Source organism: Amblyomma mixtum, chromosome 4 (genome assembly GCF_055824585.1).
Source record: "Amblyomma mixtum isolate Tamu chromosome 4, ASM5582458v1, whole genome shotgun sequence".
In the NCBI taxonomy this organism is placed as follows: Eukaryota; Metazoa; Arthropoda; class Arachnida; order Ixodida; family Ixodidae; genus Amblyomma; species Amblyomma mixtum.
Genome location: NC_143015.1, coordinates 11172643 through 11189663, shown reverse-complemented (window position 1 = coordinate 11189663; position 17021 = coordinate 11172643). Strand labels below are relative to the sequence as shown.

The 17021-nt window shown below is 46.2% G+C and overlaps 1 protein-coding gene across 4 annotated transcripts in view; it reads left to right on the top strand.

The window, feature by feature from the left end:
* The first annotated feature begins 815 nt into the window (after positions 1 to 815).
* Positions 816 to 17021, top strand: part of LOC149345690 (protein 5NUC-like) — a 109140-nt gene continuing 92934 nt past the window's right edge. For 2 of the 4 annotated variants that reach the window (XM_089586194.1, XM_089586193.1), the window contains exon 1: positions 816 to 1131. The gene's annotated coding sequence lies outside the window, so the exon portion shown is untranslated. Of the gene's footprint in view, positions 1132 to 1520; positions 1598 to 2075; positions 2092 to 17021 lie in introns of those variants that run through there. The other 2 variants (XM_089586195.1, XM_089586196.1) reach the window with 2 other exon arrangements.

Here is a 17021-nt window from a genome sequence, read left to right as displayed (position 1 = left end):
GGTCGGTTCAGGCCGTGTTCGCGTTTCGAAGGCATTCCAAAGTCTGAATTGTCTCCTCGGACCTCCGTCAACTGGAATGTCATCTGAGCCCAATGCCGTTGAAAAACTTCGTGTAGCAGTGTAAGCCCGACAGTCGAGTCGAATGACATTCAGTTGGAAGGCATTCGAAATGCCCTTGTAGCTGAGGCATAAAGCTCCTTGCCAGGATGGCAACACACTTCCTGCGCAGACGCACAGCGTTGATGCGAGGTCGCTGCATTCGAGAAAACGAAAGTAAAACAAGACATATGTAATGAACGAGCCGGCTGCCTCTACAAATTCTTTGCATAAAAACAGCGCAGCAGACGCAGCGCCCGTGTTTGTGTCTTCTTTTCTTGGTCCCGTCTGCTGCACTGTTTTTATGCAAAGAATGTGCCAACAAGGCCGGCTTATTCCTCTCTACAAATTCGTCTGGGCCTCGCGCTGAATAGCAAACAAACGGTACGTGCGACGCAGCACAGCGCTTAGCCAAGAGGCTCCGAGATCAACACCTCATGAAAGCAAGAGCAAAAACCTCGAGTACACGCATGCGCACACGATGATCTCAGAAACCCTCGGCTTGCAATGTGCGCAACACCTGTTCCATTTTGCTATCTGGCCGGGACGTGCCGGATATTCAGACATTGTTTACGATCGCTTCATGACCCCCTACATTTCCGCAGTTTATCCTTTTTCTTGCAGAGTGAGAAAAAAAAGAAAACTTTTCAAAAATACCAACTGCCATGAGATATACGTATTGAGCGTTGTTCTGCTGCACTGGCACAATCCAATGCTTGCCAGCGTATGTGTCTAGTCGCAAAATTGATTGCGTTTTTGTATTTAGGATCCAGCGAGTGAAAAAAAGCCATAGCTGATACGGCGTACGCTGCAGCGCTGTCAACACTTCGTACGCTGGTCGGCATGCGGATTGAAGGGCGGGCGCTACTCAGTATTATCCGGCACCCAGGCTGAGCTCCATCGTTAGTACAGACGGGAAGACTTCCAATTGGAACAAAAATAGGCTGAGACGACCGGCAGACTAACATGTGCGGCCGGATGCCTTCAGTTTGACGTTGGTACTCAACTACATCACCATCATTGTCGTCAAGCCTGGTATGTACGCTGCTGGACAACAGCCTCCCATTTCTCGTCAGCTGCCCTGTCCTGAGCCAGGTGCGGCCACCCTATCCCCGCAAACTTCTTAGCCTCATCTACACACCGAACTTTCTGTCACGCCTTGCTGCGCTTGCCTTCTGCTGGAATCCACTCGGTTAGCTTTAAGGACCCGTGGTTATTTTCCCTTTGCATTACATGCCCTGCCCATGCATATTTATTCTTCTTGGTTTCAGCTAGAATATCCTGAAATACCATTCCTTCCCTCACCCAGTCTGCCCGCTTCCGGTCCCTCAACGCCACGCCTATAATTTCCCTTTTCATAGCTCGCTGCGTTGTCCTTAACTTGCATCATCCTTTTCATTAGGCTCCATCTTTCTGTCTCACAGGTGAGTGCCTGCAAGATACAGCTGTTGTATACTTTCCTCTCGAAGGATATCGGTGGACTGCTGTTCATCAACTGAGGGTACGCTCTACCCCATTCATATTTTACTCCTCAATCGACTCCGGCGGTTCGGACCTGCGGTCACTACATATGACCTGGATACATACCCAGCCAGCGCCACACTTGTGTAGAACAGCAGTACATGTATAGCAGGCAATGAAAAGCGAAATTAGATGGTTCTTAGCGAAACCTTACTTTTGTCCTCCTGGCTTTTATGTGTGGCTTTCATGCAAGCATTGCCTCTAGAAACTTCCAGCTGCACAGGACTCTCGCTTTCTATGTAAGGAAGCGCGCCTTACAAGTGTAACTTAGTCACTACGTCTTTACAAACTGCTGCTCCTTTCACAGACTGTGTAGCATTAACTTTATTCAACTAATTTCAAATCCCATCTGTATCCTTTTAGTATCTAGATTCTGACACATGCGCAGCGATTTCTCCTCTGAGTTATTAGCAGAGTGATGTCATCAACGAATCGCAGATTACTAAGTTGTTCTTCATGAGCAATGGACGCAAGGTAATCGGTTTATAATTTCCTAAGTCTAACATCTTTTTTATTGTGCACAATATATTAGTTTTCGAGCGCAATAACTTCTCATCGCTCATTTTCTTTTGCGCTATAAAAGTGCTGTTAAGGTCACGTGCTCAATATGCAACCATCTGCAACGAGTGTTTTTTCTTCTAAAAGTTTTGCTTTGAAGTGGACCATTCATAACTGCCTTTTATGTCATATACCTTCTCAGCAGCGTAGTATAGGGGAACGCTTGATTCAGCCGTGTAAGACTTCATTTGTGTATTTGACAGTGCATAAAAAACCGAAACACATACGAATGAACAGCTGGCAGTCTGCACGCTTTTACTGAGGAGATTTTTTTTTTCTAAGCAGGAATAATTTATACAGGAAAGCCAAAATTAAAACAATGAGGCCAAAGGAAGCAGTAGCACATTAGAGATTGTTCATGCAGAGCTAACAGCCGCAGCAAGCGATTAAGAAAATCCAATTAATCTCATAACATGACATGACGGAGGACTGACTAGGAAAGCAGCGTGCATTCCAAGCTCCAGATTATGCGCTATGCTGCCTCTGCGTGGATCGGAACTTGATGAAGGAGGTTAAATAAGTTAAATATCGAGCTGCGAAAATCCAAATCTGCCTGCCAATCACGTTACCTCGATAGCAGTAAGGGCCGGAAAGTATTTCGTAAACATTTAAATTATTTGTTCCTTAATAAGAGCAAGAATCCGCGATCGGGTCAGATTGTGACGGAGGGCTTTCCCTATTCTTGTTCTGTTCTGGAAGATAAATTCAGCGATTTTTTTTTACAACCTTTAGAGCCAGTGGTTGCCTCGGTGAAGCTCTTGGTCCCGTTCCGAACACAGGGTTGGAAACTTCTGCTTTCCATTTATCGGACTCTGAGGAAGTTTTAATGTCAAAATGGGCCTACAATCAATACGTGTTTTTGTTTTTGAAGGCTTACAAATAAACCAGTTAACATTGTTGCGGATTTTAGCGCCATTTTTAAGCAATATCTTTAACCTATCAGCCACATCGGGTATTGTTCCTGCAAACATAAAAGAATAAAACATAAAGAAGTGCCCGTTATTTTCAAAGGAAGGAACAAGTTGACAAGTTATGGACCGACGGATATTCTATGTTTTCAAAGGCTCTCAAGAAAGCAATGATGGGTTTTTCTTCAAATATTCATCATTAACTGAAACTCAGTTGGTGTTTAGAAACGGGAAGTCTTCTTAATCAGATTTAGTCTTGCTAAAGAAAATTTTCATGAAGCAAAATGCTATACACTCTTATGTTAACCCCATCCCTTATGTAATCCCCAGAAAAAGGAAGTCTTTAAGAAAATTTAACAAAACTTCTGTTTGGGCTAGATGGTGCATAGCTTATTTTGAAATGAATTCAAGCGCACAACAACACGCACTCAAGAGAGGAAAGACACAGGACAGGCGCTAACTTCATCCGATTTATTCGCAGGTAAGAGAGCAAACATATACATAAATGGAGACATGCGCAGTAAAGAAACACATCGTCAGTTCACAATGCGGGCTCGAGATACCTGTACTCTGCGTGCAAAAGATTAACAGACGTGTCACTCACACAGTCATGCCCCCTCTTCCTGATGTGAAATGCTTCTAATAGTTCACGTGCCGTCTTATCACCGCCTCTGCCAAGTATCTTTATCTCTTTCAGCCGCGGATCGCACGCTCTGCAGTTCGCACAATGCTCTGCCAAATGTGTCCCTCCGCTCCTTAAAGCCCGCAAATGTTCCCCCGCCCGGTCTGGCCTATGTAAGCCCTCCCGCAGGTCAACGGTATCTCGTAAACGACACCGGTACAGCAGTCGACATACTTCTTTGAGTGCTTCTTCCTGCAGCCACTCTTCTTTTCCGCGCACGAAATACGTGAGCAAAGTTGGGCAAGTTTCTTCGGTGCGGAGAGCACCACAGGAACGCCGTGTCGGCCTGCCACTTTTTTCACATGATGGGCAACCTTGTGAATATACGGTACCACTACCGGTTTAACCGAGTGCCTTTCCAGTGTTTTCGCTCTGCCGAACATGACCTGCTTGGTTTTCCTACTTCGGAAAACCGATAGTGGTACCGTGTATTCACAATGTTGCCCATCATGTTAACCGTGTTAACTAAACCGTGCATTCAGTTCTGTGTTCACGCAAGAACCTGCTAACAATTTACCAGATTTTCCCCATTACGATCACACTGTTATGCCTGAGATCACTTTTAATCCTCCCGGTATTGTGAAAATCATGGACTCATTAAGGCTTTCATCTTCTGCAGGTGTCGATGGCATTAACACCAAGGTACTAAAACATACGAAAGACACTGTCAGTGTGATTTTATGCCATATTTTTGAGCAATCATTGTCATCAGGAGTGGTGCCGGAAGACTGGAAAGTAGGCAAGGTTGTTCCAGTCCCGAAAAAAGGCCCTCCATCTTTATGTTCTAGTTATCGTCCCATTTCACTAACTAGTGTTTGTTCAAAACTAATCGAGCATGTGCTTTACTCTCACATAGTAAAATTCCTGATATCTGTCACTTTTTTTCATCCTAATCAGCATGGGTTTCGCAAAGGGCTATCATGTGATACTCAACTAGCTTTATTCCTTAACGACATAAGCTCTAATCTCCTTTTAAACATTCCGGTGGACGCTCTCTTTTTGGATTTTGAAAAGGCATTCGACAAGGTTCCCCATCAAAGACTCCTACTTAAACTTTCAAGCTTACACATTAACCCCCTTGTATTAGATTGGATACGCAATTTTCTCACTAACCGGAAACAATTTGTGTATGCTAATAAACTTTCGTCATCTTGCTCCCCGGTCCTTTCCGGTGTCCCCCAAGGCACTGTGCTTGTACCTTTGCTTTTTCTAATCTATATTAACGACCTGCTCAATAATATCACTTCTCATATCCGCCTATTTGCAGACGACTGTGTAATCTACCGCCCCATCCATAACACCTCTGACTCTCGCTTACTTCAAGACGACCTTAAACGTGTTGAAGCATGGTGCAACACTTGGTTAATGTCCTTAAACACTAATAAAACGTCATTGCTTTCTTTCCATCGGCGCCAAAACTATCAACCCTTCAAGTATGAAAAAAGTGCATCTGAAATAGCATCTGTCCAATCGTATAAATATCTCGGTATAACATTTTCTAACACACTTAATTAATCAGCGCACATAACAAACATAACAAACGAAGCCAATCGCACTCTTGGCTTCCTCCGTAGGAACCTACGACTCGCTTCTGCTCCAATTAAAACATTAACATACCTCACATTTGTCCGGCCAAAGTTGGAGTACGCATGCTCAGTCTGGGACCCTCATCAATCTAACCTTTCGAACACCCTCGAATCAGTTCAGAATCGCGCAGGTAGATTTATTTTTTCGGACTACTCGTATCACACCAGCGTCACTGCACTTAAATCTAAGGCTAATCTTACTAATCTGGAGTCCAGACGTTGCATCTTTAGGCTCTGCCTCTTTCATAAATTTTACCACAGCCAACTTGATGTTTCAGCTATCTTGCCAGCTCATCGCTTATCAAGCCGTACCAACCATCCCAAAGCAGTCTACCCTCCCCCAGCACAGACTACAGCTCATCTTCGCTCATTCTTCGTGCAAACTGGTCGAGACTGGAACGGCCTGCCAATCGACTCCGTGCACCACTCCGATCCACTGCACTTCAAGGTTGCCATCCAATCTCTCATTAGTGCAACATTCAGCCCATCCCTCATGTAATACCCCATTCCTGGGGCATTTGAGGTATTGATAATAAATAGATAATAAATAAATAAAAAAGTGACAGGCCGACACGGCGTTCCTGTGGTGCTCTCCGCACCGAAGAAACTTGCCCAACTATGCTCACGTATTTCGTGCGCGTAAAAGTAGAGTGGCTGCAGGAAGAAGCACTCAAAGAAGTATGTCGACTGCTGTACCGGTGTCGTTTACGAGATACCGTTGACCTGCGGGAGGGCTTACATAGGCCAGACCGGGCGGGGGAACATTTGCGGGCTTTAAGGAGCGGAGGGACACATTTGGCAGAGCATTGTGCGAACTGCAGAGTGTGCGATCCGCGGCTGAAAGAGATAAAGATACTTGGCAGAGGCGGTGATAAGACGGCACGTGAACTATTAGAAGCATTTCACATCAGGAAGAGGGGGCATGACTGTGTGAGTGACACGTCTGTTAATCTTTTGCACGCAGAGTACAGGTATCTCGAGCACGTATTGTGAACTGACGATGTGTTTCTTTACTGCGCATGTCTCCATTTATGTATATGTTTGCTCTCTTACCTGCGAATAAATCGGATGAAGTTAGCGCCTGTCCTGTGTCTTTCCTCTCTTGTGTGCGTGTAGTTGTGCGCTTGAATTCATTTCAAAATAAGTCTTTAAGAAAATAAAAATGAAAATGACATGAAGTTATTTTAGGGAATATTGAAGTTCCAAACTTGACGCTCGGTATTTTCGTCGATTTTACCGAAAAGCTTTCTAAATCTGTAGGCTTCCTCTCTAGATGTCGCAATAAGTTTTCCCCGATGCATAAGCTTGCAATTCACCTCGCATTATTTCAATCGTACATAATTTACTGTCACCTCGTTTGGGGCACTATATTTAAAACAAACCTAAATATAATACTCGCCCTCCAAAAAAGAAAGCAATTAGACTTATCACTTATTTCAACAGTATGTGTACATATACTATACATGTCGCGTACATGTCACGTTTGAGTATCGCTTACTGCATTGCCTTCGGTTCTCGCCGCAATGCATATCCGACTTTATGAAGATTCTTGCTATACGTAAGCTTAAAGAAAAACACTTCTTCACCGCAAGCAGACACGAATGGGACGTTTCTAGAGTGCGGACAACATACGGCCCCCAGAGCCTTCTGTTCACTTTACCATCCGCGCTAAATAAGCATTGTTAAGCAACGCAATCATTTTTACAGCAGCCATAGAGGACTTTAATTTGTATTTCTTTCATGCAGCTCTGTATTTCTTTTCTTTGCATAGGGGAGCATTACGTTGAGTACTCAATTTCCCAAGGTTTATGTCACGAAGTTTTGCATACTGTTCGACAGTCTTTGGTGGCTTACTACTTTCCTTGTTTTTGATTTCCTTGTTTCCTGAGCGGAAATTTCGTGACTCTGTACTATGTAACGACGCGCTTGATGTATTTGTCTGTGTGTTGGTGAGCCCATGCTCTGCGTTTTTATTTTTTTAACTTGCCCTACTGGGTCTCAGACACCTCTCAAGCTTCTTTCGTAGCTCTTCGTCCGAGGCCATTCCCTCTATTTCACTCAAAATCAATTCAATTCAATTTAATAGATCGGGTATCGGCTTTGATGGACGCATCTGCCTATTTGGCCTGATCACTTTGTCATGATGGCCTGACTACTTCCTTTAATTGAGCTAGGTAGAATGAATCAGGTTTTGACGTTTTGTTCGCTTCATCCTAGTATTCTTTCTGAGAAACTTCGGTATTTCCTACGTTTTGTAGCTGTCAGGTACGATGCGCAGTATGAGTTCAATTTGAGAGAACAATTGCCGTTGTGGTACATTAAGCATTCGAAGTATTTTTGGGGCAATATACTGACGCTAGCGCTACAGAAGACGACGACGTGAGGACTGTAAGAGAGAGGACAACGAAGTTCTTCTCCGTCGGTGTCGGCCGTGGACGTTCTTGGAAGCCTTCCCAGCCACCTAGTGCGTTAGTGCGTCTTCACACCGATGTGACATCTGGTGGAGGTACGGTGTAGATCTTTCGTGTACCGGACGCCCCCATCAAGTCGCGATTCAAGCATAGGTCGACCACCCCAAGTCGACACGCCTGTTCACCAGGACAGCCGCCGACTACAAGGCCTATCTCCTGAGTTCGGGCTGCTCCCCAACCTCAAGTCAACACAATGAATCCTCCAGCATCAACGGCGCCAGTCCTTCTAGACCACCAACGGGATCCGCCGCGTTTCCACAGCCTACCTCATGAGGACGCCGAGGACTGGCTGGACCAGTTCGACCGGGTGGCCACATTCAATTCTTTGGACGGGGACTCAAAGATGCGCCATGTCTATTTTGCTCTGGAAGACTCTGCAAGGACAGGGTACGTAAACCATGAATCTGGCCTCCGAACTTGGGAGATATTCAAAACAGAATTTCTCCAGGCGTTCACCAATGCGTTTCGCAAGGAGAAGGCCGACCTTCTTCGGCAGAATCGCATCCATCTTCCGAACGAGAGCGTGATGGTGTACGTGGAAGAGATGACACGCCTCTTCCGTCGCGCAGACCCAAGCATGTCGGAGGAAAAGAAGGTGTGGTTGCTGACGAAGCGTGTAAAGGAGTAGCTTTTTGCAGGCCTGGTTCGAAGTCCACCCGCAACAGTAAATGACTTCGTGAAGGAAGCAACATCTACCAAGAAATCGCTCGACATGCGGGCACGGCAGTACGAGTGCACCAACGTATCGATGCTCTGCGCCCGTGCTCAGGGAACCTCTATAACCTCAGCAGAATCACTGCGTGAGGTCATTCGAGCCAGTGTACGGAAAGAGCTGGCGAAGACTTTGCGGCAGACGCCTGTTAAGCCGCAGATTGCTTCATTTACGGATGTCATTCGCGAGGAGGTCCAACAAGCATTTGGTACGTCGCAGCTTCCGGCAGCCACTCCACCGCCGCCACGAACATTAAATTATGCTGCCGCCGCAAGCCTTTCATTCCGGCCTCGACCCCATGATACGAAGCCCCTAAGCCGGCCGCTCCTCAGCTTCCACCGTCCCAGTCGAACATTGTCCAGTGACCTAGGCCTCGCAGAACTGACGTCTGGAGAACCCCGGACCACCGACCGTTGTGCTACCATTGCGGGGAACCTGGGCACATCTGGCGCCGCTGTCCATACAAGAAGATGGGTCTTCGAGGGTTCTCCTTCTTCTCCCCGTCCGCTGCTTGGAGAGCGACCACGGGAGATCGCAGATTACATCTTCCACTTGGACTCCGGCCAGCGCCGAATTTCCCGATCACCATCTCCGCGCCGCTACAGTTCTCCGGGATCCAGCGATCAGGGCCAGTCTAGAAGTCCCCGTAGGGGAAACCAGACGCGGCAGCCTCTGGAGGTGCGGCTGCTCGACGACAAGAACAAGACCCTCCAACGCCGCCAGACACATCGCCAATGCCGTGCAACACACCGTCCTCCACGACCCACGAACGACAGCGTGTTAAGACAAGCCGACAACCCGCCGCACTTCTTCGTAACCATGACGCTTCTCTTAGACGCCGCATCCCTTCGACGCACCAAAGCCGCGATCGGACTCCTCGACTGTGCCGCAAGACGCCACCACCGGCCGATTTAGACGTTTCAGTAGACGGCACCACCGTACCTGCTTTAGTTGACACTGGCGCCAATTATTCTGTACTCAGTAGACAATTCGCCGCTGTGCTCAGCAGGTTTATGACAGCTTGGGACGGCCCGCAACGTACCGCTGGAGGACATTTGATTACGCCGATAGGAACGTGCACGGCGAGGGTCACGCTACAAGGGCAAACCTTCCCAGCAAAGTTTGTTGTCCTAGCTGCTTGCTTTCGTGATGTTCTGCTGGGTATGGACTTCCTAATGGACAACGGCGCCATCATCGACCTGCAGTCCCAGTCCATCCAGTTTTCGACGGAGAATGCCGTTGACACCACAGATGCCCTCCCATCGGCGCTCCATTTTCTTGACGAGCAAGTGACCGTGCCTCCCCGCTCCAGTATACTGGTGACTGTCGGTTCACATACCATTCCAGACACTGAAGGTATAGTCGAGGGTAAACAGCTTTTGCTTCTCGACCGGGGTATTGCAGTACCTCGGGTGGTAGTGTCTCTGGAAGACGGCGAAGTTGATGTACTCCTGACTAATTTCAGCAATGAGCACCAGCACCTGAACAAGAAGACGACTCTCGCTTGCATAGATTCCGTCACTGATACTAAGTGCGCACAAAGCTTGACTCGTGCTTCACGAACAGAACCAGAGGACATCGTTGACGTCAAGTACGGCATTAATCAGACATTGCCGCAACAACAACAAGGCATGCTGCGCGACCTGCTCAGTCGCTACAGACACACATTTGCATTGTCTCCGCGTGTCGGCAGGACACACCTTGCTACATATCGCATTATTACGGACGACAAGGCGCAACCACTGCAACAGTCACACTACCGTGTTTCCTCCAGAGAACGCACCGCCATCAGCCCTCAAGTAAAGGAAATGCTTGATAACGACGACATTCGACCGTCTCAGAGCCCATGGGCCGCACCTGTCGTGCTCGTAAAGAAAAAGGACGGAACATTGCGGTTCTGCGTTGATTACCAGCGACTGAATAACATCACTAAAAAGGACGTTTACACTCTACCCAGAATCGACGACGCTTTGGATCGTTTATGCAACGCCAAGTATTTCTCCACCATGGATTTGAAGTCTGGGTACTGGCAAATAGAGGTTGACGAGAGGGACCGCGAGAAGACGGCATTCATCACTCCAGACGGGTTGTACGAGTTCTAGGTCATGCCATTTGGTCTTTGCTCCGCCCCAGCGACCTTTCAGAGGCGCTTATGGACACAGTACTCGTGGACCTGAAATGGCACACTTGCCTCGTATACCTGGACGGTGTGATCGTATTCGCCCCAACTTTTGACGTGGCAATACATGGAAAAACAAGCGACTTCCAAATTTTGGCACAGAGGAAGGTGGAAAAAAACATTGAGGCCAGCACTAAGCCCTATTGAGGAAGAGCGCTTTCTCCGCCAAGGCCCGCTGATGATCTGCCAAGCCCGAGTGAAGCCAAGCACGCCAGAAAGGATGGGGGAGGGTAAGGGAAATAAGAAGAATTAATGATAGTGTTATATCGGCGGAGAATGTTTTCTGTGTCTGCCTTGATTTCTGGAGAGTTGGGACAGTGAACTGTGTCAAGCCAACCGAAGCTGTATAGCATTAGTGGGGTGCGCTTCGTTTTGAATTACGTGTGAAGTTGGTGTAAAATTGTGCGATTTTCTCTGGTGTTCTGGTTCTGTTCAGATATCCGTCGTTTTTATGTTGCCCACTGACGTTGGATATGGCCAGGAGATCGAAGGCGACGGAAGCTCCCATAAGCAGAGGAAGCTTTTTCTTTTGTGGCTTTTTTTCCACGTCAAGTAACAAGCGTGGCCTCCAGAACGTTGGAATAGTGAAGTCAACCAGAAAGAATAATATTACAACAAAGTAGACAACAAGTTAAGAGGAACAAAAATGTTGCAGAAACGACTATGTTGGTTGTCTATTAAGTGCGAGACAATTCGTTACGATACTTACGACAGCGCGCAATGTCAACTCCACGACGGAGTTTGTTGATTTTGAGTAAATTTTATTCGCCCGCACTTTCGACATAGTCTTAGCGGCTTCGCGAGATTGCCCTGGTCACGTCGCTTCCCGCGTTTCTTGTGGGCGGCGACGTTTTCTTTCGAAGAGCTCCCCTGCTGTGATTGGTGGTCACTGGCGAAATGCATGCTCGTGCGCGCCGCATCACTCGTCTGCCGCGACACTCGAGGGATGAGGCCCACGCTCGGCGAGCCTTGATGGATGGATTCATGCATCGCGAGGTTGAGAAATGATGCGCTTCGATGGATCCAGCTGCGGCGAACGCGCGGCCGCGCACCAACTGACCCCGCGGAAAGCGTTCGGTGAGGGAACTCGTGAATGCAGACATGCATCGCGAAATAGGGGTGAGATCGCCTAAGAATGCTTCGTATTTTTATTCTAATACTAGCACCAGTTATAGGGACGTGTTAACAATGGGAGTAATAATCAACAAAACCTCAAAACCTTACCCACTTCACTGACTGGCTGCTACGGTTGCAAATCCCTGCTGAAAAGTTGTATGATGCAATAAGCTGATTGAGGCTTCATCATAGAATATCATACAATTTGTATGATATATCATATAACTTGTATGATATTCTAGGACATCTCTATGATGACAGAATGATTTTACAGAAATTTATGAGATTTGTATGATAATTTTCTATGATTTTAAATGATGAGTCTACGACATTTGTATGATAAACTGTATGAGTTTATTACATCATACAACTTTTTTCAGCAGGGATGATTTGCACAAATATATGGCTTGCTATGATTTCGCCAGTTTAAGCCTTACTCGTCTGCTGGAGTCCCTAGAAATGTACCGCCGCGTACGTTCAAAGGCGCAGAGTCCCTTCCCTGCGAAACGCGGCGACGTTCACGGGCGGAAACCTACATGATATTGTTACGAGGTAGCAAGCCTAGGAGAAGGACGACATGATGACAGATGCCAATATGGTTTAATGGCTGTGGGCCTAGAGCGAGCGCTCCGTCCCGCGCCACTGCCCTCTTCTTCACAAAGATATCAACGCTCCAGGGACATCTTCTCTGCCGCTCCTCGCACGACCACGTGACCTGCGGGAAGGTGGACTTCCGCTTTCTCTTGCGCAATACCCCCCCACCTTTCTCTGGGCCTACCACATGCTAGCCGTCCCGGTTAGCTCGGTTGGTAGAGTGACTGCCCCGTTGAAGCCGTGGTTACGGGTTCGAACCCCTGCCAAGGACGAATTTTCTTCAGCTCTATGAAGTTTCTGTGGATGCTCTATACCTTTCCTTCGTAGCCGTAAGGATGCGCTTGGCTGGATTTCAGCGCGTAATTACTCCCTCCTTGCAAATTCTGCTCCGCCTTGGTGGGTTCCCCTAAGCGTATGACCAGGGTTTTGAAATGAGGTGCGAAAACGTTACCTCTAGGGCCAGTTGGTGCATGCTGAACTTGAAAAAGGGGCTACCAGCGGAAGGCACAAAGACGCGTACACAAGAGGCGTTTGACACTGACAGACGCTCGACTTTCAACTGTGCTTTATTAAGGCGAAAGCCTTTAATGCCTCATACTGTCGTGACCAAGACGTGTTAGCAAATGTGTCCGCGTTTCGGATGCAGGCCTTATATGGGCATATGTCAATCAATAGCCAATCGACACTTTATCGGGTGAAATCGAAAGACATCGGAACATGATATAAAGGGATTTCGTGATTATTTCATTGTACATAATGAATAATTGGTAATTAGTACTAGTTAAGAAGTGGCATGTGGGACTGTGCACTGCACCTGTTCCTTAACTAACATTAATTAATCAGTGTACTAGTTAAGGTCACGCTAACTAGACGAATAGCTACAGCGGCCGGACAACAACCAAAAACGCGGCACTCTTCAATCACGCACAAGACTTGAACTTAAAGGGGTACAGACACAAAAATTTCGAACGCAAACGAAAGATATAGTTCGATCGTTTCATGGTGGTCTCGTGTGCATCACTTGATCGAGAGTTTCGTGAAGAACACTGCGATCTCAAGGTTTCTCTAAAATATTTCAACACCAAATTCGAGGAAATGACAAGTCATTGCTCGCAATTGACGCAAGACAATCTGGAACTTAAAACCAAAAACGAACTACTCGCATAGGAATGCTCACAGCTGGAAAAAAAAGAACAAGTAAAGGCGAACTGTTCATCATGAACAGTGCTCCCGGAACACAAACTTTGAATTGAAGAATATTTCAGACGCGCGAAATGAAAGCCTAAATGACATCCTTCAAAGCCTAAGCGAGGCAGTACATGAACCCATTACGCCAGGTGATACTGATATGTGTCACCCTGGCCCTTCAAAAAATATTGCCTGTTCCCACACTGTTGTCCAGTGTCATACAAGGTCGAAGCGGGACGCTGTCCTCGCAAAATGCGCTCGACACAAACCGATGTCGGTAAATCCGGCACCAGCCCCGTCTATGTGAATGAGCATCGGTTCCTGAACCTAAAAAAGCTATCATCAATGAACATTGAAAGAAAGGAGAAGAAGGAATGGTGCTATGCGTGCTCTCGAGACGGGAAGGTTTTTGTTCGCAAAACCGAAACTTCTTCTGAACTTCACATAAGGTCGGCCACCGATGTTGACAAGACAGACTAACTTGTCTGACATGTCTAACTTGACTAAAATCGCATTCCTTAAATTGTTGCCGTAAGAGGGATGGTGGTGTCATGCTACTGTAAAGAGATATCCTAGGCTGTGAAGTTGTTGAATCCTTCCCAAAAAGTGCTGCAGATTTTGAAATTTTGAAATACTGACCAAAGAAAGTAACGAGTTCGTCATCTCTGTTATGTATAGACCACCGGGAGGAAAATTTTCTACCTTCTTTTCTTTCCTTGGCTCATATTTTGACTGGATTAATTGGAACCACTACCGTTTAACCCTAGGAGGGGGTTTCAATATAGATCTTTTGAGCGCTAGCCCGCAACGAGATGAACTTTACGAGCTGGTAGAGACTAACGCTATTATAAATGTAATTAACCAAGCGATACACGTACACCTGGCCTCATCGGCATTATCTGACTTTTAATTACAAACTCAAACAACACTCCAGTTGCCTCTGGCGTTTTGCACATTCATATCAGTGACCATTCTCTAATATTTCTGTCGCTTGCTTGCAAAGGCTTTAAATCTCAAGCTCCGCAAATCTTTCTATTAGGCATCAAAACATAAATGATCATACCCTGCAGAACTTTGCTAGTGCAATATCTACAGCACATTGGGAAAATGTGTTGCTCAACGATAGTGCCGATACAGCATGTGAAGCCTTCATTGAAAAGTTTAAAAGCATTTATTTCCGCTGCTTTCCCTACGTAGAACAACGCCTCCTCTGTAAGGCCTGCAAGGCATGGCCTGCAAGGCAGAGCCTTCACAAACGTTAACAAAACAACAAACGCGAAATTGATTAAGCGACCGAAAAAAGCATGTCGCAACCTATCTTCCATTCATGAAACTGTACTCTTTTGCCGTGAACCTGAGAGAACTGTAACGACCGTATGAGGCAGCACCGCACTTCGCTGCAGCCACGCAACACAGCAAATCTGCCAAGACATTGCAACCACTGCAAAGACTGCACCCCTCTGTTCCATAATGTTAGAATCATCGGCCGCGGCAACACGCAGATAGAACGAGAAATCTTAGAAGTCTTCAAAATCAAGCAGTTAGGAACTGAATGCGTCAGCGACAGCTCTGTTAGGTTCACGGCAAAAGAGTAGTTTCATGAATGGGACATAGGCTGCCACATGCTTTCTTCGGTTGCTTAATCAATTTCGTGTTGGTTGTTTTGTTAACGTTTGTGGTTTCTCTCGCGCATGTGCGCCCTGTTCTGATGTTGGCGATTCACCAAGCAAAGAATTTTCAGTTGTGTTTCCAGCGTTGTCCTGTGTACTTTTCCTCCTTGAGAAAGCGTCCTTTCCGCTGGTTTTCTATTTACATCACACAAAGCACACATTTGAAAGTAGTCAGCCTAAGCTATATCCCTGAAAGCATATATGTCAACCATTAAAGCTCTAATTAAGAATGAATCAAAGAAAAACGTCATTACTTCTATATTATGCTAGCTAATGTACCCACACTGATAAGCCAATGTCAATATTTTGATATCGCCGGTAAAGTATGAGAAATTGGCGTATCGCAAGTTAGCCACAATTAGCATGTGCTCCATTTTGAACAGCAAGTGCTAGTTCTGCGAAAGGCCGAATCGTAGACCTATAATCGACTCGAATGCTCAAAATAAGAAGACTAGTTTTTATCGAATAAATGCATGGAGCAAAAGTTGTCAGAAGCTGAGGAAGGCGGTATTGCTGCACGCCAGCTGGAAGTCGCGCACTCGCATCTGCTTGTTCTTCAAACAGCTTGTTCGAAGTATCACCAAGCATTCCGAGCGGAAAGGTCAGCTATGTTAAGAACATGTCGACATGAAAGTACGCATACAAGCTGCATACATGCATGCATGAAAGTATGCATGTAAGGAGTACGAAGCGTGCAAACCGAACGGTATGAATTCGCGACATTCGGCAATAAAGGGGCTCTGAAACATCTTCTGAGGTGAGTACAGGGGCAATAGAAAGAAACGGGAACAAAGCGGAGCCTAGGTGCTAATTATTCACAACAGCGCACGAAACAAAAATAAAAGAGGAGAATGGACAAAACAAGCGCTGTTTACAGCGCTTGTTTTGTATATTCTCCCCTTTTGTCCTGGTTTCATGCGTTGTTGTGAATAGTGAATATGTACCAACTCGCCCAACTTTTTTCACTCATCGAGCTTAGGTGTTCCGCTGTTCACATTTCTTTAAAACACGCGTTTACTTCGATGGCGGCAAAAAGACGCCAGAGTCGTATGTGAAACATTCTATGACGACACTGACGTCTTTTTCTTATCACTCAGTCAAAAGCTTGATGAACGAACGTGTAGGCACCATGTAGCGTGTAAGCACCACGTTGTTCGTGTTTCTTTCCATCGCAGTAGCACATAAATTCGCTAAATTATTGCATTCTGTCGTCACGAAAACTGAGCCAAATAATACATATCTACTTGCAGCAGAAAACCCGTAATAGCGCGGGAAAGTTGGGCGACTTTTTCTTGTTTGTGCCCTCCTCCGTCTCACGCTCATGCTTAGTTCTTTTTAGAGATCGCGATTGCTTCCATTTTTGCAGAGGTCAAGCAGATATTACACTGTTAGAAAAAAACCACCCAAAAGGGAGTAAATGGCTTCTCCTCTAACGCACACCCAAAAGGAGGTTTGTTTTTACTCCATTTGTATGGTGTTTTTTATTTTCTCCCTTATATAAGGGAGAAGCCAACAGCCACAGAAACCAAGGGGCACAGGGGATTTTTTTAATTCATTTATTTATTTTGTGGTGTTGATCAATTTAGAATATTACTGAATATGTCATCGCTTAAAGCAAATTGATTAGAAAAGCAGAAGAAAAAACAACCACATGCCGCCGGTGGGATCCGAACCCACGACCTCCGAATTACGCGTCCGGTGCTCTACCACTGAGCTACGGCGACGGCTGTCAAACCTTCT